Source organism: Podarcis raffonei, chromosome 6 (genome assembly GCF_027172205.1).
Source record: "Podarcis raffonei isolate rPodRaf1 chromosome 6, rPodRaf1.pri, whole genome shotgun sequence".
NCBI lineage: Eukaryota > Metazoa > Chordata > Lepidosauria > Squamata > Lacertidae > Podarcis > Podarcis raffonei.
The window spans coordinates 59,038,892-59,051,510 of record NC_070607.1 but is presented as its reverse complement, the minus strand read 5'-3'; positions in this window follow the sequence as shown (position 1 = coordinate 59,051,510).

The following is a 12,619-nucleotide window of genomic DNA, read 5'->3' as shown; positions in this document are numbered from 1 at the left end:
TATAGGAATGAGTTCCATAGACTAACCATGCACTGCATGCAGAAGGACTTTATTAGACTTTATTCAGCCAGATTGGATGCCCACTTCATTGTTACTGTCCTATACCCCTCATTATCAAAATGAACATCTTCCCCACTGATGAAGAATTAAAAAGTTAAGACTCTTGGAATCTTGGCTCTAGTTTCTTCCTCACTGGTAAAAGGGGGAAAATAAACAAAATTGCAGAGAGAGGCCTGCAAAGTAGAACCAGGTGCAACTTTTTCAATAGGAAGGGGAGAGAAAAAAGCTCTTTTGGAGTCTGTATCTATTCCAGACCCCATCCTGCCTCCCAAATCCCGAGCTTCTGTTTTGAAAAGGGAACTGACTGAGCACACGGCTTTAGCAGGTGTTGTTTCTGCTGGGAGAGCTTGTCTGGCTGCTGGCCTGCCGCTTTCATCTCACAGAGGAATGTTAATAGGATGGAGCCCTGGCCTCAGCAAAGTGTCAACCTTCAATACAGGGAATGTGCTTGCAGGCCCCATTGCATGCTGCAGGATTAGGGGGCATCCTCTCAGATAATAAATATTTTCTGCCTGATCTTCTCCATGTGGCTTTGAACTCTCAACATCATCCAGACGCCCGCCCCTACCCTCCACCCCTTGCTTTATTCCCAAGACAACCGTTTCACTTATGCTGCAGAGGAATCTCTGGGTGCACAAACTGGTCAAAGCTTCAAGCTGGTCATGAGCTCCTTAACTTCCCAAGATACATGCTCCAATTGCACCAATGGGAAAAGCACTGCACTGTACAAAATATTTTACTGTGGAAATATTGCACAGTTCCCGGATGGTGCCAGCGATTCAATACTGTATATGGTTTGGTTTTGTTTTTAAAGTCTTTATTTGTAACGTTTTTACTTTCCTCATCAAAGACAGAGAATACTGTATGAAATGGAACAAAATTTGAGACTCTGTACCATTCTGGTTAGTGTCATCACACATAAGGGAAATAACTCATTCAAAGTAATCCATAGATGGCATTTGCTTCCCCATGCTCCGTAGGGGACTATTGAGGACTAATACTCCACTACGCTGGAGTGTGTGCAGGGATTTGAGCACATAGTTATTTTAAAATAAAGAAAGAAAGATGGAGAAATGGTGAGTTCATACCATCCAATTTCTCTTGTAGATGCAAAACTATTCATGAATATATTATCGAAGGAATTGAACCGTATGATTCCCCAGTATACACATATAGATCAGATAGAGTATATTTGGAAAAGATCAGTTACCAGCTCCATCAGATGGATATTAAATGCCATATACCATGATGGGGGTGGAGACCACCCAAATCAATCATCATGTTTGATGCTTAAAAGGCATTTGGCAATGTAGGAATCTCAGAACGTAATCAACAGATAATGTATATAGCTTTAATTCTATCAATGTTTCATTTTTTAATTATTGTTCTCTCTCTGTTTTTAATAGTTCTTATTTTTATCTGTGAGCTGCCTTGAGTCCCACCAGGGAGAAAGGCAGGGTATTGTTGCTGCTGTTATTGTTATCAGGCTTCAGTCCGTGTAGGTGACCAGTTCAGATCTGCAAATAGATGCGGTCACAATGCCACATGGTTTTGTGTCTGCATTGTTTGTTTGGAAAAGGGATAGTAAGGAGGCAGGCTAATTCACCATCAACATAGATGGTGACTGATTACTGCCAGCTAATATCATTTAAATTGTGCCCCTTGTTCCCCCTACCCCACCCCTGTGCTGTTTCTTTCTCTTTGGGTGAACAGGATTGGTGTTTAGGCCCAGTATCTGTTGTCATGGGAACAGATCCTCCTTCCCTCCTGCCGGAGCTCATTTGCAACCCTCTGCATGCCCCCAAGCACAATGGAAGAGAGCTGGTGTGGCAAAGAAAGTGCAGCTTTGTTTCTCTTTGGGGAGGGAAAGGAACATTTTTGGTAATAATTCTGCAGACTAGTTAACTGAAGGAGAAATGTATTTGGGTGGATTTCAGGGAGGAGTTCATTTGCAGGGAGTGATCGGGTGGGGATTTTCTTGAAGGAGGATCAATGTGGAAAATGAGCACGTAAAGAGGGAAAACTAAACAGGGGAAATGTTTTTAGTACAGGTGAGGCACCAGAGTGGTAATTCAGTGTTTGGTTGTTGCAGTAGAACATAAGGAGACCTTGGCTGGGGTCAGACCAAAGTCAGAAAAACTTAGAGTTGGAAGGGGAGATGTTGAGCTGAGCTTAAATAGCTGCCGCGTATTGAAAAAGAGAGGAGAGAGGGAGACAGTGTTAAGGTTGAGAGTGAAGAGGACAAGACCTGAACAGTGGGCTTCTAATTCTTCAACCCTATAATATTTATGAACTGTATTTTTTCAGTCTAGCTGGGATCTAGTTTGGCCCCAGCACTGCAAACTTTAAAGAAGCATTAAATAGTGGGGAGGGTGTTTAAACATTTCCTAAATAAGACTTTCCTTGTTATGGAGTTGTTTTTAAGATGGATAGCTTTTCTGCATCTGCCAAATTTTATACTGTTGTTTTATTTGTTTTGATTGTCCAAAGCTTTTAAACAATGAATAGTACCGCTATTGCAAGATTTTCTTGTATTGTATAAAATTCCTTTCAAATTTAATACCGAACTACCCAAAAAATGCTTCCAGCGTCCTTCCATATGATTGGCACCCCGCTGGGATAAAGGGCTCCACCTCTTCCTTTTCCTGTTTAAAAGATCTGCTACCCTCCAATGTTTCATAGATGAAAATAGAGAAATTCCTGATGCTATTTGCTTATCAGATGCCTCAGACAAGTGTTGCCAACCTTTTCAGGCCCATGGGCACGTTTAGATTTTTTTAGTGACTTCTGTAGGAAAACATCTCTAGTCACGTCCAGTAGAATTAATCTGAGCCTTGAAAAGCACATAGATTATCACTCTTCCAACTTCCTCAACTCTTTGTACTTTTCAAGGTAGAAAAAGGACTCCTGACCTCAGGAATTATGACCTTCACCAGTGCATGACCAAAGAGACTGTGAGGTGAGGGGGTGCTCAGTGGTTTCCTGGGTGCTAGGAGAAGACCTCAAGGGTAAAATTGCACACAAGGATGTCAAGTTGATGATCCCTGACCTAGGATATCTGAAACCAACTCCATGACAACTCAGAACAGGGCCTTTTTCATAATGGCACCTGACTTGTGAAATTCTGTCTTGGTATGCATTAGACAGGAAATACATTTTTTTGTATTTCCAGTACTTGCTGAATACTTTTTTACTTTGGCAAGCCATTCCTAAAGGGTGATCCAAGCTCTGCTACTTATCAACTTTTGGGTTTTAAAAATGTATTCCATATCATTTATACTGTAAAGACATTTTTGTTCATCATTTTAAAATTTATGAATGTAAAACAATTTGAATAAATCTTGTAAGTAAATAAATGAATAAAATTTAAATGCCAAGAAAGTAATTGTTCTTTTGCCTTTAATTATCAAAAATCCATTGGTAATGTTCCCCCAATAAAGTAAATGTAAAAATTATTTTGACAGTCGACAGCATTTGGCGTCAACAAAGTATCTCCTAACCTTCTTGCATCCAGTGAATATAAAGCGATCGTATAGGTGACACTGGCCAGGAACCAACTAATTTTGAAATAACCTTTGAAAGTATCTCCTAACCTTCTTGCATCCAGTGAATATAAAGCTATCGTATAGGTGACACTGGCCAGGAACCAACTAATTTTGAAATAACCTGACTGACTTCCTAGGAAAATCTGAAATGTAAGTGCAATCTTGCTGCAGCGTCTGTCACCCCACCAGTCGTTCAGATTACCAATCTGCCTCAAAATGCATTAACTGACCCTGGGCAAATCACCAGTATGAGAACCAAAACCATTATCTGAAATTTGCACTTCTCTGAATTTTGCAGTGCATCCAAGTAACGTGTACAATAATGATTATATTACATTAAAATGTGCCTAATGCATGTATTAGTAAAAATGTGTTAAAATGCATATATTAGCCAAAAAAAAGTGTTAAAATGCATGTATTGGTAAAAATGGCATACACAGCTGCATTGCGTGATGGAAAAACCGATTTGCAAAAATATATACTTTGGGGGGAAAGGCATTCAAAAACGTGTGTATGAGGCAAAACCCACACTAAAATGCTGGTGGATTTTCAATGAGGTTTTTTTTTAAAAAAAGAAAAGAAATAAATCTCAGATTGATGTGGAAAGGTTGAGAACGAAATGTAAGTTTGGAAAAATAGGAAACTGGGAGAAACCATAATTGAGAGATTTCCCCACCACCACCCCTAACTGACTCTCCCATTTCCACACCTCTGTCTTTTAGGCCAGCCATCACACATACTGGGCAGAAGCTCAAGAATCCTGCAACCTGCCCGATGTCCCAGCTCTCCCTTGGGTTTCCAAGCCAGCTTTGTGCCACAGAAAAGGTGTTTCCTGGCCAACCTTGGGTGGTTTCCAGTGACCTAGTGTTGACCTCAGGGACGGGCCTTTAGCCTGAGTCTAGAGAGTGTGGCTGAGTGCGCAGCTGGGAACAAAGAGTGTCTGCGGTTTCTCTTTACTCTCTCTCAGAAGGAGGAAGGAGAGGAGGGCAGGGCGGGAATGTTATGGCTGGGGTCTGGCTGCCTTGCTCTGCCTCTGCTCTTGGCAAACATTTCATTGTATTGTTGAGGGGCCGCTAAACCACCATGACATGCCTGTGAAACCAAATGGGCCAGCAGAGAGAAAAGAGGGACATTTTTCTTCCCTGAATACAAATTGTTAGCAGCTGGCTCAGAAATGGGTAATAAATACCAGGCAGGCCACAACTCTCAGGGAGTCTCTGAGCAGGGAGGGTTTTGTACTGAAAAGAGCTGGCTTAGCCTAACAAGAAATACTTCTCCTTGGTTTTCAGCTGTAAGCAACAATGCGGCCAACTTCTATTTCTAATTATATACCTTGGCCTAGTTCTGGAGTCGCTCCTCTGAGATTTCTTCAGGGCAACACATCTGTATGAACATGCTTCCTTCTCCTCCTAGTTTGGCAATTTAGTGCAAATTGTATGTTTGGAGAAGTACCCCCAAAATGAAATCCAACATGCTACATGAGACCCCTGTGTTATCCTACAATGGGTTACGCAGACAATTATGTGGCCACTTTCGTGTTGCTGAAAAAGAAGAAATGCCCCACCATTTTGTACAGCTGACAGAGGCACATTTAGATGCACACTGTGAGATGATGTGATTTAAACAGAACTACAGTGCGGCTCAGCATAACAGGGAACAAGACTGTGACCACAGGCCACCTGTGTAGCTGCTCAAACTGCTGTCCAGGTACTCACCATTGAGAGGATACTCTAAGCCCCCTGCTGCTCTCCCTTCTGATGGTTTAGAATAGAAGGTGAAAGGCGGCGGGGGGACGGGGACGGGACGACGACACCAAAGTCTACCCCTGCCTGATACCCTTATTTCTTTGTGTAGCCACACCTCACCTCTACTAAGATCATTCTACACTCGCCTACTTGTTCCCAACTTGTCTTGCATCTTAAGGCTTTTCTCTACATAGCTTGTGCTCCCTCTCCAATCTCCTCAGAAAAAATAAACCCAAGAGAAGGAGGGGGGAACCTGCCTGTTCAGCAAAATTAGGGTTCTTTTTAATAGCACAATAGCACCAGCTTTTCAAGAAAGGTCTGCTACTTTTTAATCCTGTTATGTTCATGCATCAGTGAAGGTAAAGTGTGCCTGCTACTATGGGAACATGCACGTATAATTTGTGCACGCAACATGCACATGTAAAGAGATACCGGCAATCAAACAACAAAAATGGTATGTCTGTAGCCAGGACTGCTATGAATGATTCTACGTTTTTACTATATAGCCAATAGATGCTGATGGTAGAACGTTGTTTAGAATGCAATTGTTACCTGAAGCAGATGCTGGATTCCAGGTGTATATTAATGGATTCTTATGTTCCCCTCTTTTTGCTTACTTGGCTGACACACCTGACCAGTTTTGGCAGAAATCTGTTATCAGAAGAAAAATATCTGTTTGCAGAACAAGTTTTAGAGAAGGGGAAGCTCAGTCCCTTGCTTGGGACACTTCCAAGTGCTTACACTAGGGATGCACAGCATATTAGATTGTACAGGTACTCTGTGGCTGAGATCTAAAGAACTGTGCAAAATTCTTTGCATGCCCAAGAAAGGATCAGGCTTGTATTTTTCAAACAGCACTCCTCAAATGCGATATTGCAGATAATTTTTGAAACTGATAGGACTTTCAAAAGCATTTTGTGATAAGGCAAGGATGCTCCGCTGTTCAAAGTAAAAGTAAAAAAAAATTCTGTAGGCCTGCCCACACTCTTAAGCTCTTTGGATCTTGAATAACAGAATCATAGATTTGTAGAGCTGGAAGGGACCCTGAGGAACATCTAGTCCAACCCCCGGCATTGCAGGAATATGCAGCTGTCCCATATGGGGACTGAACTTGCAACCGTAGCGTTATCAGCACCATGCTCTGACCAACTGAGCTATGCCCTACGGCTTGCACATACTAGGAGACTGTGTACAGAAGCAAATTTATCTGAAAACATCTCAGGTTGGCTACTAGACCTATGGTTATCATTCACCCCTCCTGAGTCCTATTGCTGTTGTGGGTAGTGAGCCTGCATCCTGCTCCTGGTCTTGCTCCTGGGACCAGCACTGCCATGTTCCACACTGCTGCTACCATCACACAGCATTGTGGCCTTCCTTTCATTTGCTGTCACAAATCCACCCTGCCTCTTCAACTCCTTCCAGGCCAATTGGAAAGAGAACAGGAAGATAAAGCAGTGCAGTGGCAGTAAAGGAGACAGGATGACACAAAGCAACATGACTTCCCTTCTCTCCTTCCTCATGACTGGAGGCCCAGGGTTTGGACAAGTTTACTGGAGAAGATGAAGAATCCAAGTCCTGAAATCATCAAGACAACACCTGAGAACTGGCAAGGCTAAGGAGGCCAATGCAGACACAGTAGAAGGGAATCAAATGCCACCGAGGTTAGTTCCAGAAGACCTGTATATATTGAGCATTCATCCTAATTTTTCTGCACAAAGTTTGCAGGGAGGTTCAGTGATGCCAACTACTTACTGAGCATTCATTTGGATTTGTTTCTGGGATTAGATTATTTTGTGCCAAGCAAATATTATCCCATACTTTTCAGTGCACTTTCTTATCACAAAAGACGGGGGGGGGTTGGCACGCGGTGTGGGCTTGTTGTACAAGAGCTCCAAACAGACTTTAATTGCACAACCTCCATTTGCCAACATGTGATTGAATCCCACCCGAAAATATCGACAGTCTTGAAGTTCCCTGAATGAATGCATTTTGAGCGGGCAGAGAAGTTGCATGGGCAAGTCTAGAGCTGACTTTGGTTTAAGTAACTGGGAGCAGAACTTGGCTTCCTCTCATGTTGTTTACTAGACTATGGCACCTTTGATGACTGGCAGGAGACAAATGACAGGATATCTCACTGTTGGCAAAATCCAGCCTTACACTTTTTGGAGCTGATCTTAAAGAGAGTTTAAGAAACAGACAAGAATCAACAAAGCTAATTACACTTAACTCAACTGAACTCTAGAATCACTCCCTGGAGATCTTAACAGGGTAAATGGAAGTCTGACTTCCTCTCCCTCTCTCCCCCACCCTCCTCTCTAAACACACACATCTGTGTAAAATAATAATAATAATAATAATAATAATAATAATAATAATAATAATAAATAATAATAATAATAATAATAGTTGTTGTTGTTGTTGTTGTTGTTGTTGTTGTTATAATTTATTAAATTTCAATACCTCCCGTCACCTGAGGATCACAGGGTGGTTTACAATGTAAAAACATACATATAAACCATAGTAGCAAACAAAAACAATGACTCCCCCTACACAGTTTCAAAGACCATAGCTAGTTTAATTAGCCAAAGGCTTGGGAGAAGAGGGATGCTTTTGCCTGGTGCCTAAAGGTATGTAGTGAAGGTGCTAGGTGAGCCTCCCTGGGGAAAGCATTCCACAAATGCAGTGCCACCACAAAAAATACCCTTTCTCATGTTAGCGCCCTCCTGACCTGTTGTGAAAGAGGCACATGAAGGAAGTCCTTAGGTGATGACTGCAGGGTCCAGATCTCTTCCTATGGTGAGAGGCAGTCCTTGAGGTATTGCAGTCCTGAGCTGAATCCTATAACTGTATGACCAGGGCAGTTAAACCCAATTGTTCTGAAATCCATTCTCAGGCAATCCTTGAGCTTGCTTTGCTTGATTCATGAGGGCAAGACTGCAGTCCAATGCCCACTTATTTCCGAGGAAGCTCTGCTGAGATCCATGGCACAATGTTCAAAATAACTGTACACCCAACTGGGCTGCATTCAACGCAGAAGTATTAATGCAGAATAAAGACAGGAATCAGCCTGATAGGTATGAATTGTGTGGTGAATAGATGGACCTATGCTCCTTTCTCTGTCAGTTGAGAGTGCTGGGTTAGTATGAATCCATCATGATTTGCAAGACCAATGCTTTATTGTGGTCCTGATTGCTACTTTCATGATAGTACATTCCCCAGTCTGGACGCAGTGGGTACTTAAACCCATGACTCCCAACTCAGAAAGTGATGTAGTGAATCCTGGTTCTGTTTATTGCTGCTGAGCTTAAAGCCACACAGAACTTTCCAAAAGCCTTTCACTCTACATTTCCCCGCTTAAGACACATCTGCTGAAGATAAAAGAGGGGGAAACTGAGCAAATACAATTAAATGTGTGAGATCGCAACATTCTCCATCTGATCCTTGGAGACGGCTCTTTCACTCGGTGGCAACAGTTTCCGGTACTTCCCCTCCTCCCTCTCCACCCCCATTGCTTTCTGATCCCTGGCTGAAGCACACTCCACAAGAAGGGCTGCATTCATTCGGTGACTATTATTAATGAGTCCCTTTTATCTTTCCCCAAAGATACCCCAGTCCAATCCAGTGCTTTAATAGAAGGTTAGGGCCAGATCCCCAAGCCCCATGAAAAGCCTTCAGCTCGATTTCCTTTCAGTAGGCATGAAAGTCTTGCTTCATTCATGGTCGGCTTACTTCACTTCAGCAAAGCTTATACCAAGAACAAACTTATTTGGTCTCTAAGGTGCTACTGGACAATTTTTTAATATTTTTTTATATATTTCACTTCAGCACTTTTGCAGAAGGTGCTCAGTGCTCTTGGGACTCAAACTCTGCATCTTGGCAAAAAGTACTAAGCACTCTTTTAAAATGCGTCGTGATGTTTGAATGGGTGAAGCACACCTTCGCAGGAGGAGACTGTCCACACACAAAAACCTCGCAAAATCTGGGTGTTAGTTAATCCCTGGAAAATGATGGCAATGGTTTTCCCTTTGGAAATAATCTCCCCCTCCTTCCTCTCCTCTTCCTCTATATTTCTGCATTTCTCTGTCTTTCTGTTTTTGCAACAAGACTGTGCTGAATAATAAACTTGTTGTGATTTAACACAAAGTGTATTTTATGGCCTAGGAATGAATAAGAAGAAAAACAGCATTCCTGGTGCAAACTTGGGTGATGCAATAGAGGAAACAAAAGAGAGGCAAGGCAGAGAAAAACAGCTGAAACACCAAACAATCTCAGTAAAATAGTGTGGTTCCTAGAGCTCATTTGCTAAGGAGGCAGGATACTCTCCTGTGCTGCTGTTCCCTTGAATGACTATGGAAGTACTATAATGTTCAGGTAGGACCAGGTAGGTTGCGGGTGTTTTCTGCAACATGTCATTGATGCAACAGTAGTGTGTTGGTGATGGGTTTATACTGGACCACCATACACCAGTCTGCTTCATTGCCTGTTCTGTGATGCTTCCACAATGTGATCACATCATTACTGTCTGGAGGATCTCCTTTGCACTATAGGGCAACAAAATCAGGACAAAAAAAGAAAGAAAGCCCTGAAACATTTATGGTATTTATTCTTTGACTATTTTCAGTCCCAGAGTAGTGAACCATATAAAAAGGTTAAACAGAGAAACAGCAATATTCAAAATCACAAAAAACATATAGATGGGACCAATAAGCAACCAGTTAACATAAGGCAAACAAGCAAAATTACAATGAGGACGAAATTTCCAGTTTAATCAATACCTAGATGAAAACAAATACAGGACAATCAGACAGATTAAGCAATTGACGGTCTTAGGAACAGTATGAAAAGTTTCAGAATTTCAGCAGGCAGTTATGGGGCATGCACTGATTGGAAGCAAAGCAATACGTCTAACCTCATGACTTTTGCAGATGTAGACAATATTGAAAGTGGGACTATGTATCTAGATCCCATCATGAGCACAAATAATCATGGATGCTCTATGAAAAGGATGACTGGAGGGGCCCTTAGAGTGCAGACCTTACCATTAACACAAAATGAATCTTGTGACACCTCAAAAGCTTTATTGTGGAACACTGGGAACTCCAGACCACTTGTTCCTTTCGCAAGAGTCCTTGAAATGTGTAAACAGCCCGCAGGATGCTTGCTGCTAGAAATAGCAAATTAGGATGATTACTCACAAATTTCTCTGCTCAAGGATAGGCACTCCAGCCAACTTTAAGATGCATGCTGGGTAGAGAGGATCTGCCTAAGGACTTCCTTCAAGATTGGAGCCCTACCTTTCAAACAGATCCTGGCAAGCAGCTTCCAGTCTAGACAAATTTCCCCTAAGGATGGGTACTTGGGTGGGTGTGTGAATCAGTTCCTTCTGAGAAGTGAATAATTGGGATCCACAACAAAACATTTGTTTTATTTTACCAAATTTTTATAAAGAACTAATACGAAAATTTCAATGTGGTGTGCAACAGGTTTAAAAATGAAGTCTAAAATACAGTCATACCTTGGAAGTCGAACAGAATCTGTTCCAGAAGTCCGTTCAACTTCCAAAACGTTCAAAAACCAAATCGCAGCTTCTGATTGGCTGCAGGAAGCAGATCCCTCTGATCTGCATGCCTAGATTAAGGCTCTATACACTTTAACTCATTCATAGCACAAAAATGTAGTTTTTTCTCAATCTGGAATCCTTCCATGCTGCTTTCAATCTAGATTGATTCTAGATCCTGCCATCTACAAGAGTGGGTGTGGTTACTTGGTACACATTTGAAAACCCTCGTCTTGATTAGGTTATCAACACCTTTCCCTCCCTGCACATGTCCCAGGCAAATGGAGGAGGAAGTGGTGACTGCAAGCTTGGGAGACACCTACCCACAACATCTTCAGGTAGGTGTGTTGATACACCCTCCCTCCATTGCTGGGACAGTCTACATCTGTTTCCAGATGGTTGCACTGTGGGGTAATGCAGAGTCAATCTGTAATAAGCTTTTGTTTTTTGAACTCACCAGTTTCTCAAGAGATGCTGGGAGGAGGGGGATATGCAGCAAATCTGGATTGTGTGTGGACTATGCAGAAAACCATGTACTTGAGTCTTCATTGATTCTAGAGTAAAATGTCATGTGTAGGCATCTTATATCTAATCCCTGATGTATGAGGACTTTCTGAAGTAACTCAGTGGCGAGAAAAAGAACTGTACACCTGCCCAGGGCCACTTACTTTACATATTAAAGAGCAGTCCAAACATTAAAAACAGATGCTGGGGCTGAGCTCTGGAACATAAATTAAGCCTTACCTAGTTATGGTATTGTCAGGGGGTGCTATGAAGCCAGAGATATGTGTTTTATGGAGCTATATTTTTTTACAGTTACATTCCCTAATAATGACAGACATCTGGCAGGAACCCTAGAAAGGACAAGAGAGCTGAAAATAAGTCTGGTTAGGTTCCTAGTGTGAGTTGGACAGAGGAAGAAAGGTGGCTGGTTGCTCCCTGAAGGAAATGAAGAAGTCTCAACACAGTATGGGGCAGCACAGGAGAATGATGCTGGACTTTGGATTCTGGAAACATGACAGTTCGACTTTCTCCTCAGCCACGGACTCACTGAGAGAGCTAAATTGCATCTCAATCTTTTGGGCCTTTGGTCTTCCATTTTAGATCAGTCATTTAGGTACTTCCATTTCAGTTCTCCAAACTGTGAATTATAAAGACTATAGATTGATGATGATGATGATGATGATGATGATAAGAAAAGCCAGCATTCAGGGCCTGCAGTTGTCAACCAGATGTCCATGGGAAGCCCAGAACCTGAGTGTAAAAGCACTCCCCTACTCTGTGATTTCCAGCAAATGGCATTCAGAGGCTGAGAGGATGGTTGGGATTATAATAATGGAAAGTGGTGAAGTGTGCATTTATAATTCTTAGTTTGAAGAACTGAAGTGAAACTGCCCAAATACCTGGTTTCAAAGGTAAGACCTAACATATGATATCGCCGGCGTCACCGCCGCCATCTCAATAGCACCCCTCAGAAAGGTTCTGTGTAGAGATGGACAAATCTGTCAAATTCAGTTTCTCTTAGTTCATCATTTTCCCCATATTGAGTTCAACTCTCCACATTTCTGTATCAATTTGTGATTAAGTCCTCATGAAAACTCTTCATCACTTTAGTGTACATTTCTCCTAAAATACATCTTTGCATGCAGTTCTGCCCAACACAGAGATTCTTGTGAGCAATTTTCCCTAATGCATTTTTGCATTCCCCCAAT